Source organism: Ranitomeya imitator, chromosome 2 (genome assembly GCF_032444005.1).
Source record: "Ranitomeya imitator isolate aRanImi1 chromosome 2, aRanImi1.pri, whole genome shotgun sequence".
Taxonomy (NCBI): domain Eukaryota; kingdom Metazoa; phylum Chordata; class Amphibia; order Anura; family Dendrobatidae; genus Ranitomeya; species Ranitomeya imitator.
The window spans coordinates 445,116,117-445,134,175 of record NC_091283.1 but is presented as its reverse complement, the minus strand read 5'-3'; the positions used below and the strand labels follow the sequence as shown (position 1 = coordinate 445,134,175).

General features: G+C 47.2%; 1 long non-coding RNA gene across 1 annotated transcript; it reads right to left on the bottom strand.

Moving 5' to 3' along the window:
- Positions 1–1,122: 1,122 nt before the first annotated feature.
- On the bottom strand, positions 1,123–3,029 carry LOC138667474 (uncharacterized). Its single transcript, XR_011318779.1, has 3 exons — positions 2,941–3,029; positions 1,607–1,728; positions 1,123–1,390 (listed from the first exon to the last, which is right to left on the bottom strand). It is a non-coding gene; the product is annotated as an uncharacterized lncRNA (long non-coding RNA).
- Between the last annotated feature and the right edge of the window lie 15,030 nt (positions 3,030–18,059).

Genomic DNA, 18,059 nt, shown 5'->3' with positions numbered 1-18,059 from the left:
TTACATTGGTCCCAGCTCTCTGCAGTTCATTCACTAGGTCCCCCCGCGTGGTTCTGGGATTTTTGCTCACCGTTCTTGTGATCATTCTGACCCCACGGGGTGGGATTTTGCGTGGAGCCCCAGATCGAGGGAGATTATCAGTGGTCTTGTATGTCTTCCATTTTCTAATTATTGCTCCCACTGTTGATTTCTTCACTCCAAGCTGGTTGGCTATTGCAGATTCAGTCTTCCCAGCCTGGTGCAGGGCTACAATTTTGTTTCTGGTGTCCTTTGACATCTCTTTGGTCTTCACCATAGTGGAGTTTGGAGTCAGACTGTTTGAGGGTGTGCACAGGTGTCTTTTTATACTGATAACAAGTTTAAACAGGTGCCATTACTACAGGTAATGAGTGGAGGAAAGAGGAGACTCTTAAAGAAGAAGTTACAGGTCTGTGAGAGACAGAAATCTTGATTGTTTGTTTCTGACCAAATACTTATTTTCCACCACAATATGCAAAAAAAATGATAAAAAAACAGACAATGTGATTTTCTGGATTTTTTTTTCTCAGTTTGTCTCCCATAGTTGAGGTCTACCTATGATGTAAATTACAGACGCCTCTCATCTTTTTAAGTGGTGGAACTTGCACTATTGCTGACTGACTAAATAGTTTTTTGCCCCACTGTATATATATAGGCTGTATATATGTTTTCACGAATATTTAAGCCCATGGATCCATTCTATGTCCATTTTTCTCGCCGTAAGGATGCCATATGGATTACATACGGAGGTTTACATGCGCAAAATACGCAGCCACACCCTGCCTGCAGATGACATACGGATCACTGTTTTTGGATCATTTTTGCGTATTACGCCTGTAAAATACGGACTGTATTTCCCTGCGCTGAGTGTGACGCCGGCCTTAGTCTCCAACAAAAAAAAAACAATAAAAAATTACCATAACATCATACCTACTCAAAAATGGTATACAAAAAAAGCCTTCACACAGTAACACTTCCATTGCCGCTAAAATAAAAAGTTACAATAAATAACAAGACATAAACCTCATTTTCTTTTTTTTTTATATACATTTTTCAGATTTTTTGTAACACTTAAAACAAAACAAGCTAAAAACAAATGTTGGGTATCATCGCAATCATACTGACCAGGACTGTCCTGTTTTTAGGTAATTTTTCTACATTCTGGCCTGGCCTTAGAAATGGAGAATGTATGAATAATGTTGAGCCGCGATGCACTGTGATGGGGGGTGTCCATGTTCTCTCTGCGCGCTGATTATGTCTCACCAGGACACGGCTTTTGAAATCAAATCGTTTCTTCCATAAAGTCCTATCAATAGCGGCGCCCGACTCCTCTGATACATTGTCACCGATGTCTCGCTGTCACCGAAAGAGCCTGTAATAAATGTGTCTTATCAGAAAGACGGGGCAGCCGTGGCGTTATCAGGACAACCAGACAGGAGGACCCCCGAAATCAAGAAATCTCTAGTCCTTGAGTCATGTTCTCCTGTCCAAATCATTGCATTATAATACACACAGGAGGTTATCACACAGCTTTCCTAGGTGCCGGAAAGGCAAAAACTAAGCAATATGGATAGCTAGGTAGACCTACCTTTCAGGGCTGTAGGACGGATGCACTGACATGGTTATGATTTTTCAGCTTTCCCAAAGAAGAATGGCTACATCTATAACAACTTGGATGCAGGGAAGCATTGGGCAATTCTGTTATTCCTCCTGAAAATGCAGGAATAAATAGACAACTGGGTGTTACCATTCCCTTTATCAAGGGTCTATACTTTCTAAAGCATTCTCATGGAAATGCCAGATTGTCAGAAGAATTAAAATCACCTAGTTGTCAATTAATTCATAGAATTCTGCATTGAATTATTCGTCGTTTATTCTTCCTGGAAGTGTAGAAATAAATTGACAATTGGGTGTGTCCTTACACTGTCTAACTGTCCAATCAGTCGGCTAGCTCATTATTGCAATTTTGAGAAAGTGTCACCCAGTTATTAATTTCTTCATATATTTCCAGGATGAATAACAGAGGAACACAGTGATTTTCTAAGATGCTTCAGCTCTGTTATTTATATGGGAAATTAGAGAGTAAGCTCCCTAGGCAGCTTCAGCACCTTATGATAAATGAGAAGATGTATCGGCATGGTGAGTGTTTACATAAGGTAATAGGCTCACAGCCTCCCATAGGACGAGCCCGCCGAGCGCAGCTCCCCCTCCCGTGTTTTCCCCATTTTCATAATCTTTAATTCCAGCTCTTTGATATTTTTCTCTTCTTTTCATGAGAATCATTTTCTCTGTGAAGATTAAGGATCAAAGGGCTGAAAGCGGAATATCACTGATGTATCCTGGAATCCAAGCGCTCAGCACAATGACGATTTTCCCTCAGCCGCCTGCAGTCACCTCCTGGTAGTGCTGGTCGGACTCCCAGGACCCCCAAGCTAAGTCTACTCATTAACCAGTTACTGGCCACCACAAAACCATGATACTCCCACCACCATGTATCACAGATGGTGTAAGGTTTTTTTTTTTTTACAGTGGGTACGGAAAGTATTCAGACCCCTTTAAATTATTCACTCTTTATTTCATTGCAGCCATATGGTAAATTCAAAAAAGTTCATTTTTTTCTCATTAATGCACACTCTGCACCCCATCTTGACTGAAAAAAACAGAAATGTAGAATTTTTTGCAAATTTAATAAAAAAGAAAAGCTGAAATATCATGTAATGCAGTGCAGGGTTGAGTATGTCACCACGGAATAGACAGACCAACTGCTGAAGGGGATTTATTAACAGGGGTAAAATTCTCCTCGCAGGGAGGAAGCAGGGGGTTAGCAAAGATAATGCAAGCAGTATAACAGTACACAACAAGTTAACTGAAGCTATGAAACAGCTAAGCAGAATAGAAATGGAAAACGAGTGTTCTTGTAACTTATCAGTCCAGGGAAATCCTGACTGGAGGGTCCTTATTCCAATGTGGGTACAGTCACCAGCAGCACTTGAAGAGTCTGAAGTCTTTCCTGTCTTCTGAGAACTGGAAACTCTAGGGTTAAACCTTTGCAGTCTGTTCTTCTCAAAGTGAAACTGAAATCAGGAAGTTGCACAGTCTTGGTCACTGCTGCAGATGTCTCTGTATGTAAGCCTGGCAGCTTCTCTGTAGTAACGATGTCACACACACACTGGACAGTTACTTATCACACTCAGGGATCTTTGCTTGTCACTGCGGTCACCGGTCACTGTCTCTGCGCTGTCAGGGGAAGAGTCTTCTCTGTTTCAGGAATCTTCCGAGTCTACACCCTCACAGCCTTCACTATGGTGGGTATCTCAGCCTCAGTGCCCTCACGGGGAGCACTACTTTTAGGGGAGCACTGCGCTGCAACCTGCCCTCTCTTTGGCGCACTGCCGTCTCTGTTCTCCCGCACTTTTTCTGACCACACCCCTCTCTCTTCCCAGCAGTCACCTGGTCCCCTCTGTCCAGGGCAGAAAGTCTTTCCCCCAACAACCCAGCTGTCTGACTAAGTGGTTCCAGGCAAGGAGCAGGGAAAGCAACCTCCTTACATTCCCCCTCTCTTAAAGCTCGCCATTCCACGGACAAGGACTTGCTTCTCTTTGTTCTTTTGAGGAGAGTCAGATACCTGCAATCCTCGCATCTCCTTCTGCCTTTCTTCTTGTACATACTCCCAAACTAAATGGTCTAGGAGCTGCTCATCAGTCAGGTTGAGATATACTTCCTTTGCTTCGTCAACAACTGCTGTCCTCTTCTTCTTTTTCTTCTTCCTCTTAGCCTTGCCAGTTGCAGGTGTTTGCATAGGGGCTTCTTGCTTGGGTTCCTCAGTCTGGGGTCTTAGTACAAGCAATTCTTCTCTATAGCTCCCCCTCTCATTGACAGGAGCATTCTTGTCCAAAGTAGAATCAGATGGATTAAGACCATGCAACCCGGATTCTTCGTCATCTGCGCCGGGCTCTGTGGGCATCACTTTCCAGGGCTTCTCAGCCACACGCCACGTCTCACACAGCTGTTCCATTTCCTCTGTCCGATCAGGATCTTGTGAGCTGACAGCCACCACATTCTTCACCTCAGGGTATGATATTAGTGGTTCCTCCTTCTCATCGACGAGGACCTCGAAAATGAGCGTCGCAGGAGCACTTGGCACTTTCTCTCCTTCTTCGGGAACTCGTGCTGGGCAAGGTAGTAAAGCACTTCGGTGGTCTTCTCAAGTCCCTTCCTTTCTCCCGGGCTAAGTCTCACAAGCAGAACCTTCAGACCCAGGCTGAAGATCCACCAGGCTCGCCTTCACACCTTGGGACAGCGCAGTCATTCCACCGGAGATGCTTTACACCTTCTCCTTTCCTTGGCGTCCGACATTGTGGTACTGTCTTGCCTTAGGTGGAACTCTTCTCTTCCTGCCATACCATTCTCTCCAGGGGCGACGTTCCTTCCAGTTAGCAGGACTCTCAGAGGGGTGAGCGGATCTCTGTCACCGCTCTTCTCGTGTAGGGCAATTTCTTGACATGTGTCCCACCCTTCTGCACGACCAGCACTCACGTCTGCGTCTGTCTGGAGGGCGTTTCAGTCTGGATCGTCGAGCTCGGCGGGGGACATCTCTCATCTGTGGTTGCTCTTCACACCAGGATACGGAGTTACACTCTGGGGCCACCAGTGAAGCCTTCTTCATGCTGTGCACCTCTCCTCTATCTCTTTCTGGCGGCTTCCGCACGTTACCTCGGGGTATGCTGCTGGTCCCCAACACGGCAGTAAGGGCTTTCCCCAGACTCTCAATCTCCTCCCAGATTCTTCTTATCTTCAGCTGGGAATCTTGGGTCCACATCGCCTCCTCTTTATTTTGACTGGGTGCTCCACAATTGTAGCATGTAGGCAGTCTTCTTTGCCGAGTTGCACTAGTCTCACTTTGGGGGGCTGTCTCTCTTTCTCGCACAGGGCAGCACTCGGCAGCAGGGGTCTTCTTATATTCAGCTACTTTCTCACGGACTCGCTTAACCTCCTTCTTCAAGTCTTCTACCCATTGAGGGGCTGTTACCTCCCGGCTCCATACCTTTCCCACTGGCACTACCACCCCTTGCTCTTGCCCGCGCGTGCCTCACTCACGATCTCAGAGAAAGTCATATCTAGCTTTACGCGCATGCGATCTCGCAGGGCCTGTTTCACTAACACATCTCGCAAGCCTGTCACCAGTTGGTCTCGCAGCACAATGTCAACGGACCCCACACCTATGCCGTCCTTCCGTATAATGGCAGTATGAAGCTCCTGCATCGCATTCATATATTGCGTCACGGTCTCCCCCTCTCTTTGCACCCTGTGGAACAGTCGCATGCGCAGCTCCCCTGCGTCAGTGGGGTCCCCATACGTCTCCTCAAGTATACGTAATACTTTGTCCAGGGTATCTCTCGCCTGGGGGGGTCTGAGCATAACAGAGTCACGTGCATCCCCCTCTAGGGCCATCACAGCTATTTCCATCTGCAGAGCTGGCGTCATAGGATGCATCCCCATCATCCCTCGGATGCGCTCCGTCCAACTCCACAACATGACATCGCTCCCCGAGAATTTTGGCAGGTTAACCAACATGGCTCCCAGGGAGATGCTAGACCTGGGGCCTCCCCCAACTGCTTGGTCTGCCCTTTCCGCGCTACCGTGTGACATCCTGCCGACTACGCCAAGTGTAATGGAGTGCAGGGTTGAGTATGTCACCACGGAACAGACAAACCAACTGTTGAAGGGGATTTATTAACAGGGGTAAAATTCTCGCAGGGAGGAAGCAGGGGGTTTGCAAAGATAATGCAAGCAGTATAACAGTAGACAAGTTAACTGAAGCTATGAAACAGCTAAGCAGAATAGAAATGGAAAACGAGTGTTCTTGTAACTTATCAGTCCAGGGAAATCCTGACTGGAGGGTCCTTATTCCAATGTGGGTACAGTCACCAGCAGCACTTGAAGAGTCTGAAGTTTTTCCTGTCTTCTGAGAACTGGAAACTCTGGGGTTAAACCTTTGCAGTCTTTTCTCTTCAAAGTGAAACTGAAATCAGGAAGTAGCACAGTCTTGGTAACTGCTGCTGCAGAAGTCTCTGTATGTTTCTGGCAGATTCTCTGCAATAACGATGTCACACACACACACACTGGGCAGTTACTTATCACACTCCGGGATCTTTGCTTGTCACTGCGGTCACCGGTCACTGTCTCTGCGCTCTCAGGGGAAGAGTCTTCTCTGTTTCAGGAGGCTTCCGAGTCTACACCCTCACAGCCTTCACTATGGTGGGTATCACAGCCTCAGTGCCCTCACGGGGAGTACTACTTTTAGGGGAGCACGGCACTGCAGCCTGCCCTCTCTTTGGCGCGCTGCCCTCTCTCTGCTCTCCCGCACTTTTTCTGACCACACCCCTCTCTCTTCCCAGCAGTCACCTGGTCCCCTCTGTCCAGGGCAGAAAGTCTTCCCCCCAACAACCCAGCTGTCTGACTAAGTGATTCCAGGCAAGGAGCAGGGAAAGCAACCTCCTTACAATCACATGGACAAAAGTATTCAGACCCTTTTCTCACTCATATTTAAGTCACATGCTGTCAATTTCCTTGTGATCCTCCTTGAGATGCTTCTACTCCTTCGTTGGAGTCCAGCTGTGTTTAATTAAACTGATAGGACATGATTTGGAAAGTCATACACCTGTCTATATAAAACTCACAGTGCATGTCAGACCAAATGAGAATCATGAGGTCAAAGGAACTCGCCAAGGAGCTCAGAGACAGAATTGTGGCAAGGCACAGAAATGGCTAAAGTTACAACAGAATTTCTGCAGTACTCAAGGTTCCCAAGAGCACAGTGGCCTCCATAATCCTTAAATGGAAGAAGTTTGGGACCACCAGAAGTCTTCCTAGACCTGGCCATCCAGCCAAGCTGAGCAATCGTGGGGGAAGAGCCTTGGTGAGAGAGGTTAAGAAGAATCCCAAGATCACTGTGGCTGAGCTCCAGAGATGCAGTAGGGAGATGGGAGAAAGTTCCACAAAGTCAACTATCACTGCAACCCTCCACCAGTTGGGCCTTTGTGGCAGAGTGGCCCGACGGAAGCCTCTCCTCAGTGCAAGACATATGATAGCCCGTATAGAGTGTGGTAAAAACACATGAAGGTCTCCTAGAAGCATATCTCCAAACCATCTTCACAATCTTCTAATGCATTGAAAATTGTTTTGTACCCTTTTCTTGACTGATAGCTTTCAATGAGATCCCTTTGCTGTGTTGTAAGCTGTTTACCGACCATTTGCTGTTTCCTCCTAGAAAGCTAAACTTTATATGGGGTTAATCAGAATCACTGTAAATTATGTGGTGCAGAGTATTGACTACTAAAAATCACGAGTGTAAATGTGATTGGCTAAGGCTGCCGTCACACTGGCAGTATTTGGTCAGTATTTTACATCAGTATTTGTAAGCCAAAACCAGGAGTGGAACAATTAGAGGAAAAGTATAATAGAAACATATGCACCACTTCTGCATTTATCATCAACTCCTGGTTTTGGCTTACAAATACTGATGTAAAATACTGACCAATACTGCCAGTGTGACGGCAGCCTAATAGTGAACAAATCCACTCAAACCATCTCAAATTATAAGCGGGTGTTAACACTTATGCAACCACATTATTTTAGCTTTGTTATTTTTATTTTTGCCCTCAAAATGATTTCAGCTTATTTGTCAATGGATTTGAATATATTATGCATGACAATACAGCTGGAAAAAGTTCTGAAATCATTTTTCTTGGTATGATTTTATTTACATGACAAAACCCTGGCATTTTAACAGGGGTGTGTAGACTTTTTAGGCTATATTCACACTTTACGGATTTTGCTGCGGATCCGCAGCGGATTTGACCGCTGCGGATCCGCAGCAGTTTCCCATGAGTTTACAGAACAATGTAAACCTATGGGAAACAAAAAACGCAGTGCACATGCTGCGGAAAAAACCGCACGGAAACGCTGCGGATTACATTCCGCAGCATGTCACTTCTTTTCTGCGGATTTTCACCTGCTCCAATAGAAAACTGCAGATGAAAATCCGCAGAAGAAACCGCAGTTAAAACCGCGATAAATCCGCAGTATAAACCGCGACGGGTTTTCACTGCGGATTTTGTAATTCTGCTGCGGAAAAATCCGCAGTGGAATCTGCAAAGTGTGAACATAGCCTTATAGTCACTGTTCTTCCGTGTAACCGTGTTCACCTCTATATAACCAATTTACACCACAAAACCATATACCTCCATACTTGGACACATAGCATATCGGCAGGACATGCACGACTCTATGGAGGTTCAGCACATATATATAAAAATATTGTGAAAAAAAAATCTAGATTTTTTTAGAATAAAATTATTTTAGAAATAAAAATTATCTAAAACAATTACAAAATCACAGAATTTTTTAACCTATATTTATTTATTTTTAAAGTATATTATTTTCTTAGGAAACACAAACTGACCTGTGCCGCTCTGGATGTTTTTTGTGTATCAGGCATGGTCTACCGCAGCTAATTAAGCTCAATTAATTTGCTAATCCCGCTACCTTAAGATTCTGCTGCTGCGAGAAAGTCTGATGTTTGACATCTGTTTACTGGTGTTAAATGAAAGCTGCACCTGACCCGCGAGGTTTACTTCTGGATTATCCGCCATTTTTAGTGCCATCTTCCTGTTTACACGTATTGACAAAATGTATCACCTGTGAAGGTCGAATTAACCCTTCGAGGTGTCTAGTCTCAGGTGTCTAGTTAGCACATGTCCGCAAGCAAGGTCGGACTGGGGTGTCTAGGGCCCACAGGAGGAATTGACCCTAGGGGCTTACTCTACAGCTACATGCAAATACCTGTTAGCCGTTATCCCCGTTATAGTGGAGCATGAACTGTAAAACACAGGGGACTCCTGCACATCTACTATGCCCACATTATACCTGGGATGTACAATTACAGTAGCTTGCATTAAAGAGTTCTTTGATAAACACAAGTTATCACAGATCCACAGGTTAGGCAGGTGATAACTTATTGATTGGAGGAATCCGACCATTGGAAACCGCACTGATCAGAAGAATTGGGAACTTTTACCCTTGATAGGACTGACCACAGCTCCATTCATCCTCTTTGCGGCTTCTAGAAAAAGTCATGTGCAGCACTCGGCCGCCAGTTAGAGAATGAATGGATCAGTTGTCGAGTTGTAGATGCCGCTCCATACTAATGCGGATAAAAGTTGCACATTCTGCAGACTGGTGCAGGTCCCAGCAGCCGGGCTTCCACCAATCAATAAGTTATCACATATCCTTAAGATATGCTCATAGGGGTGGATTAAGGGTAGCCAGGGCCCGGGCTGTTCAGACACTGTGGGCCCCCCGGGTCATGTGACGGGGGTCATGTGACGGGGGTCATGTGACGGGGCCCGGGGGTCATGTGACGGGGGTCATGTGACATACCCGAGCCAGATTATTCCAGAAAAATGGCCGGGCCCTACTCTACTGTAACCTATTAAATATTTGTTAAAATCTGCAATACAATTTAGGTATATTTTGACCAATAATATCACATACAAGGAACAAATACCACCGCACCATGACCAGACCACAAATTACAACCACAGTGATCGAATAATATCACATACAAGGAACAAATACCACCGCACCATGTCAAGACCACATATTACCACTTGGTGACCAAACAGCACATACAAGGGACAAATACCACAACACCATTTCCAGACCACATATTACCACCACATAGTGACTGAATACTACAATACTGATCAGTAATAAAAAACAAACAAACAAACACAATACTATCACTATAAGTGCCAGTATTCACAGGAGATCTGTACTTAGTATGCAGTGTCTGTGTAGAGGTAATACAGAGATCACTGGTGGTATTATACACAGGAGCTCTGTATATAATGTATATGGAATACAGTGATCACTGGTGACATAGTACACAGGAGCTCTGTATATAGTATACAGTGTATAGTGTCAGTGTATAGGTAACACTGACTTACCAGTGACGTCTCTAGGTGAAGTCCTTCATCTTTCATCATACAGCCAGGACTCGTTTCTGCAGGAAATAACACAGTTATCTCGAGCTCCGCTTGCAGAACACATTACTTAATTTTTCACAACTTCTACATTACAACACGAAGAAAAAATGGCGACAGTGTCACTCTGCACAGTAACAGGACCGCCCCCCATTTAAAACAGTATACTCAAAAAAATAAAATAAATACATCACTGCAGTAATAATATCCCTTAATTAGCCCCTATGGTAATAATATTCCCCACCCTGGCCCCGTGTGTCTCATTCCTGGCTCCAGCCATATGTTCTCCCATCCTGCACTCATGACTATCCATTCTACACCATATGATCTCCCCATCCTGCCCCATCTGTCTCCATCGTATCCATCCTGCCCCATGATCCAATCCTGCCCCATGTCTTTCATTCTGCCACGTGTCTCCAATCATGCCACGAGTCTACATTCTGCCCATGCCTCCAGTCCTGCCCCCAGTGTGTCCAGCAATCTGCCCCAGTGTGTCCAGCATATTACCCCCAGTGTGTCCAGCAATCTGCCCCAGTATGTCCAGCATATTGCTCCAGTGTGTCCAGCATTGCCCCCAGACAGTGTGTCCAGCAATCTGTCCCAGTGTCTGACTCCAGCATATTGCCCCCAGTGTGTCCAGCAATCTGCCCCAGTGTCCAGCATTGCCCCCAGACAGTGTGTCCAGCAATCTGCCCCAGTATGTCCAGCAATCTGCCCCAGTGTGTCCAGCAATCTGCCCCAGTGTGTCCAGCAATCTTCCCCAGTGTGTCCAGCATATTACCCCCAGTGTGTCCAGCAATCTGCCACAGTATGTCCAGCATTGCCCCCAGACAGCGTCCAGCAATCTGCCCCAGTGTGTTCAGCAATCTGCCCCAGTGTATCCAGCATATTACCCCCAGTGTGTCCAGCATATTACCCCCAGTGTGTCCAGCATATTACCCCCAGTGTGTCCAGCAATCTGCCACAGTGTGTCCAGCATATTACCCCCAGTGTGTCCAGCAATCTGCCCCAGAATGTCCAACATATTGCCCCAGTGTGTCCAGCATTGCCCCCAGACAGTGTGTCCAGCAATCTGCCCCAGTGTCCAGCATTGCCCCCAGACAGTGTGTCCAGCAATCTGCCCCAGTGTGTCCAGCAATCTGCCCCAGTGTGTCCAGCAATCTGCCCCAGTGTGTCCAGCATTGCCCCAGTGTGACCAGCAATCTGTCCCAGTGTCTGACTCCAGCGTATTGCCCCCAGTGTGTCCAGCAATGTGCCCCAGTGTCCAGCATTGCCCCCAGACAGTGTGTCCAGCAATCTGCCCCAGTGTGTCCAGCAATCTGCCCCAGTGTGTCCAGCAATCTGCCCCAGTGTCTCCAGCAATCTGCCCCAGTGTCTCCAGTATTGCCCCCAGTGTGTCCTCCAGCAATCTGCCCCAGTGTCTCCAGTATTGCCCCCAGTGTGTCCTCCAGCATTGCCCCAGTGTGTCCTCCAGCATTGCCCTCCAGTGTGTTCTCCAGCATTGCCCCAGTGTGTCCTCCAGCAATCTGCCCCAGTGTCTCCAGTATTGCCCCCAGTGTGTCCTCCAGCAATCTGCCCCAGTGTCTCCAGTATTGCCCCCAGTGTGTCCTCCAGCAATCTGCCCCAGTGTCTCCAGTATTGCCCCCTGTGTGTCCTCCAGCAATCTGCCCCAGTGTCTCCAGTATTGCCCCCAGTGTGTCCTCCAGCAATCTGCCCCAGTGTCTCCAGTATTGCCCCCAGTGTGTCCTCCAGCAATCTGCCCCAGTGTCTCCAGTATTGCCCCCAGTGTGTCCTCCAGCATTGCCCCAGTGTGTCCTCCAGCATTGCCCCCCAGTGTGTTCTCCAGCATTGCCCCAGTGTGTCCTCCAGCATTGCCCCCCAGTGTGTCCATTAGCTTATCAAAAAAACAAAACAAAAAACAGTCTCCTCACCTGTCCGCGCTCCAGGCGGCGAGCTCCTTCCAGCAGCGCACACTCGCCGGCGACTGACAATGACGTCAGACGCCGGCGACGTGTGCGCTGCGGCCGACATCAGCTGCCAGCCTCCAATTGGCTGGCGGCTGTTGTTGTTAACTATTGATGTGCGGGCGCGCGCCCGCACATCAATAGGAAACCGCCGCAGCGCCGGAAGGGGCCCGGTGAGCAGATGAGAAGGGGCCCAATGCGGGCCCCCTCTCTCTGCCCACCGGATCCGGGGGCACATACATGCCGGCCCGGCGGTGGGCATTCACAGACGATTAGTGGAGGGTCAATGTGTGCGGCAGCCCAGGGCCCCCCCAGACCACTGGGCCCTGGGCTACCGCCCATATTGACCCTCTGATAATCCGCCCCTGCATGCTCACACTATCAGTATGTGTATCTGTAAGCCCAAATCATCAGTGGAACAATCAGATGAAAAGTATAATAGAGACACATCACCACTTCTGTATTTATCACCCACTCTTGGTTTTGGCTTACAAATACTGATGTAAAATACTGATCAAATACTGAACATGTGAACGTGGCCTTAGGATAGGTGATTACTTGTTTTTGCCAGAGAACCTCTGTAAGTGCATATTTGTTATTGTGTAATAGTCACAGGACCAGAAGTGGTTAAATGTCTTTAAAAGTATTTAATCTCTATTAAAGAAATAATGAATTTTCCTCTTCTTAATATCAGAGAGAATAAGTGGTCTTCATACACAACACAATCCACCATACCAAGAATACCATATACAAGGGAGACTTCCAACACATCATGTTTGCAATAGATATTACCACCACATCGAGACCGAATAATACCACATACAAGGGATAAATACTACCGCACCATGACCACACCACATATTATCACAACATAGTGAACAAAGGAATGATAATAATAATCATAAATAAAAACACAATATTACCGTATATACTTGCAGCGCCCCAGAGTCCTGGTCGTTGCAGTAATGTCGTTCTTCCACCAGGGGGAGCGATGTTACGTCTGATGGCACCAAAGGAGCTCACCCTGCCAGGTATCACAGCCACACACACACTTGACACGCCGGCCACCAGGGGAAGCAAAGGTTCTATCTATTAGGCCACTCCTCACACTTGGGGAAAACTGGGGGTTTGGTTAGGAAGTCAGGCAGAAGGTCAGTTGGAGTTGGAGGAGAAGCTGACTGGGGGGAGAAGGAGATAGTCAGCAGGAGAGGAGAGAAGAGGAGCAGACTGGGCTCGGCCCAGGAAGGAAAGAAGGACATGGAGCTGCACCTGCAACCCATGCGGCATACTCCAAAGAAAGGACAAGAAAGGAAGTGTGCCATAGTGAGTGAGCACAGAAGTCATAGCAACAGGAGTAAAACACCAGTGGGAGACCAGCTAGAAGCAGGCTGCCTCCCACTGAGTGCAGAACCAGTGGCCAGAACACCGAGGGAGTAATAGACTCTACGTTTTACTTCAGAGACAGGCAGGATAGTCAATTCCAAGTTGGCTGCCCGACCTAAAGAACCTAAGCAGACAAGGTGGCAACGCGGAGGAGGGGCGACGCTAGGGTCCCTATAAAATAGCCTCAGGCCACCACCGTCATACGGGTTGGTCCTATCCATCTGGGGGACCAAGAGAAGAGTAACAAGAGTGAGGACCCTATGGGAGCTAATGCACCTAGGGACCTACTACATTACTGTGCGCAAGGGGAAGGCTACCAATTTCCACCTGGATAAGGGGACTCTGGAATTGCCATCAGACTGGCCGGACTCTGCCTACCCTGTTATCCGGCACCCTGGACTAAGGATGCTGAAGCCTTCAGTAAAGGTAAAGAGACTGCACCCATTGTGTCCTCTGTTATGGCTGGCAATCAGGCAACACAGCGTGCAGTAATCAGCGCACATACAGAGATCTGGCAATAACCAAAAACAATAGGACGAGCTCTGAGACGTGGAATCTCTGTAGACTGCAGTACCTGATCTATCCTCACACAACTATAAGCAGCAGTGGATTGCGCCTATCAACTACCTATGCAACTCGGCACTGCCTGAGGAGCTGACTAGCCTGAAGATAGAAATACAAGCCTGACTTACCTCAGAGAAATACCCCAAAGGAATAGGCAGCCCCCCACATATAATGACTGTTAGCAAGATGAAAAGACAAACGTAGGAATGAAATAGATTCAGCAAAGTGAGGCCCGATATTCTAGACAGAGCGAGGATAGCAAAGAGAACTATGCAGTCTACAAAAAACCCTAAAACGAAAACCACGCAAAGGGGCAAAAAGACCCACCGTGCCGAACTAACAGCACGGCGGTGCACCCCTTTGCTTCTCAGAGCTTCCAGCAAAAGTTAATAGCAAGCTGGACAGAAAAAACAGAAAACAAACTAGAAGCACTTATCTAGCAGAGCAGCAGGCCCAAGGAAAGATGCAGTAGCTCAGATCCAACACTGGAACATTGACAAGGAGCAAGGAAGACAGACTCAGGTGGAGCTAAATAGCAAGGCAGCCAACGAGCTCACCAAAACACCTGAGGGAGGAAGCCCAGAGACTGCAATACCACTTGTGACCACAGAAGTGAACTCAGCCACAGAATTCACAACAGTACCCCCCCCCTTGAGGAGGGGTCACCGAACCCTCACCAGAACCCCCAGGCCGACCAGGATGAGCCACATGAAAGGCACGAACAAGATCTGGGGCATGGACATCAGAGGCAAAAACCCAGGAATTATCTTCCTGAGCATAACCCTTCCATTTGACCAGATACTGGAGTTTCCGTCTAGAGACACGAGAATCCAAAATCTTCTCCACAATATACTCCAATTCCCCCTCCACCAAAACAGGGGCAGGAGGCTCCACAGATGGAACCATAGGTGCCACGTATCTCCTCAACAACGACCTATGGAATACATTATGTATGGAAAAGGAGTCTGGGAGGGTCAGACGAAAAGACACCGGATTGAGAATCTCAGAAATCCTATACGGACCAATAAAACGAGGTTTAAATTTAGGAGAGGAAACCTTCATAGGTATATGACGAGAAGATAACCAAACCAGATCCCCAACACGAAGTCGGGGTCCCACACGGCGTCTGCGATTAGCGAAAAGCTGAGCCTTCTCCTGGGACAAGGTCAAATTGTCCACTACCTGAGTCCAGATCTGCTGCAACCTGTCCACCACATAATCCACACCAGGACAGTCCGAAGACTCAACCTGTCCTGGAGAGAAACGAGGATGGAACCCAGAATTGCAGAAAAATGGAGAGACCAAGGTAGCCGAGCTGGCCCGATTATTAAGGGCGAACTCAGCCAACGGCAAAAATGACACCCAATCATCCTGGTCAGCGGAAACAAAACATCTCAGATATGTTTCCAAGGTCTGATTGGTTCGTTCGGTCTGGCCATTAGTCTGAGGATGGAAGGCCGAGGAAAAAGATAGGTCAATGCCCATCCTACCACAAAAGGCTCGCCAGAACCTCGAGACAAACTGGGAACCTCTGTCAGAAACAATATTCTCAGGAATGCCATGTAAACGAACCACATGCTGGAAGAACAAAGGCACCAAATCAGAGGAGGAAGGCAATTTAACCAAGGGCACCAGATGGACCATTTTAGAAAAGCGATCACAGACCACCCAAATGACCGACATTTTTTGAGAAACGGGAAGGTCAGAAATGAAATCCATCGAAATATGTGTCCAAGGCCTCTTCGGGACCGGCAAGGGCAAAAGCAACCCACTGGCACGTGAACAGCAGGGCTTAGCCCTAGCACAAATTCCACAGGACTGCACAAAAGCACGCACATCCCGTGACAGAGATGGCCACCAGAAGGATCTAGCAACCAACTCCCTGGTACCAAAGATTCCTGGATGACCGGCCAGCACCGAACAATGAAGTTCAGAGATAACTTTACTAGTCCACCTATCAGGGACGAACAGTTTCTCGGCCGGACAACGATCAGGTTTATTAGCCTGAAATTTCTGCAACACTCTCCGCAAATCAGGGGAGATGGCAGACACAATGACTCCTTCCTTGAGGATACTCGCCGGCTCAGATAACCCCGGAGAGTCGGGCACAAAACTCCTAGACAGAGCATCCGCCTTCACATTTTTAGAGCCCGGAAGGTATGAAATCACAAAATCAAAACGAGCAAAAAATAACGACCAACGGGCCTGTCTAGGATTCAAGCGCTTGGCAGACTCAAGATAAGTAAGGTTCTTATGATCAGTCAAAACCACCACGCGATGCTTAGCACCCTCAAGCCAATGACGCCACTCCTCGAATGCCCACTTCATGGCCAGCAACTCTCGGTTGCCCACATCATAATTACGCTCAGCAGCAGAAAATTTCCTGGAAAAGAAAGCACATGGTTTGAACACTGAGCAACCAGAACCTCTCTGTGACAAAACCGCCCCTGCACCAATCTCAGAAGCATCAACCTCGACCTGGAACGGAAGAGAAACATCAGGTTGACACAACACAGGGGCACAGCAAAAACGACGCTTCAACTCCTGAAAAGCTTCCACGGCAGCAGAAGACCAATTAACCAAATCAGCACCCTTCTTGGTCAAATCGGTCAATGGTCTGGCAATGCTAGAAAAATTACAGATGAAGCGACGATAAAAATTAGCAAAGCCCAGGAATTTCTGCAGACTTTTTAGAGATGTCGGCTGAGTCCAATCCTGGATGGCCTGAACCTTAACCGGATCCATCTCGATAGTAGAAGGGGAAAAGATGAACCCCAAAAATGAAACTTTCTGCACACCGAAGAGACACTTTGATCCCTTCACGAACAAGGAATTAGCACGCAGTACCTGGAAAACCATTCTGACTTGCTTCACATGAGACTCCCAATCATCTGAGAAGATCAAAATGTCATCCAAGTAAACAATCAAGAATTTATCCAGATACTCACGGAAAATGTCATGCATAAAAGACTGAAAAACAGATGGAGCATTGGCAAGTCCGAACGGCATCACCAGATACTCAAAATGACCCTCGTGCGTATTAAATGCCGTTTTCCATTCATCTCCCTGCCTGATTCTCACCAGATTATACGCACCACGAAGATCAATCTTAGTAAACCAACTAGCCCCCTTAATCCGAGCAAACAAGTCAGAAATCAATGGCAAGGGATACTGAAACTTAACAGTGATCTTATTAAGAAGGCGGTAATCAATACACGGTCTTAACGAACCATCCTTCTTGGCTACAAAAAAGAACCCTGCTCCCAATGGTGACGACGATGGGCGAATATGTCCCTTCTCCAGGGACTCCTTCACATAACTGCGCATAGCGGTGTGTTCAGGTACGGACAAATTAAATAAACGACCCTTAGGGAATTTACTACCAGGAATCAAATCGATAGCACAATCACAATTCCTATGCGGAGGTAGGGCATCAGACTTGGACTCTTCAAATACATCCTGAAAGTCCGACAAGAACTCTGGGATGTCAGAAGGAATGGATGACGAAATAGACAAAAATGGAACATCACCATGTACTCCCTGACAACCCCAGCTGGTTACCGACATAGAGTTCCAATCCAATACTGGATTATGGGTTTGTAGCCATGGCAACCCCAACACGACCACATCATGCAAATTATGCAGTACCAAAAAGCGAATAACTTCCTGATGTGCAGGAGCCATGCACATGGTCAGCTGGGCCCAGTACTGAAGCTTATTCTTGGCCAAAGGTGTAGCATCAATTCCTCTCAACGGAATAGGACACCGCAAAGGCTCCAAGAAAAATCCACAACGTTTAGCATAATCCAAATCCATCAGATTCAGGGCAGCGCCTGAATCCACAAACGCCATGACAGAATATGATGACAAAGAGCACATTAAGGTAATGGACAAAAGGAATTTGGACTGTACAGTACCAATAACGGCAGAGCTATCGAACCGCCTAGTGCGTTTAGGACAATTAGAAATAGCATGAGTAGAATCACCACAATAGAAACACAGTCTGTTCAGACGTCTGTGTTCGTGCCGTTCTACTTTAGTTATAGTCCTGTCGCACTGCATAGGCTCAGGCTTACTCTCAGAC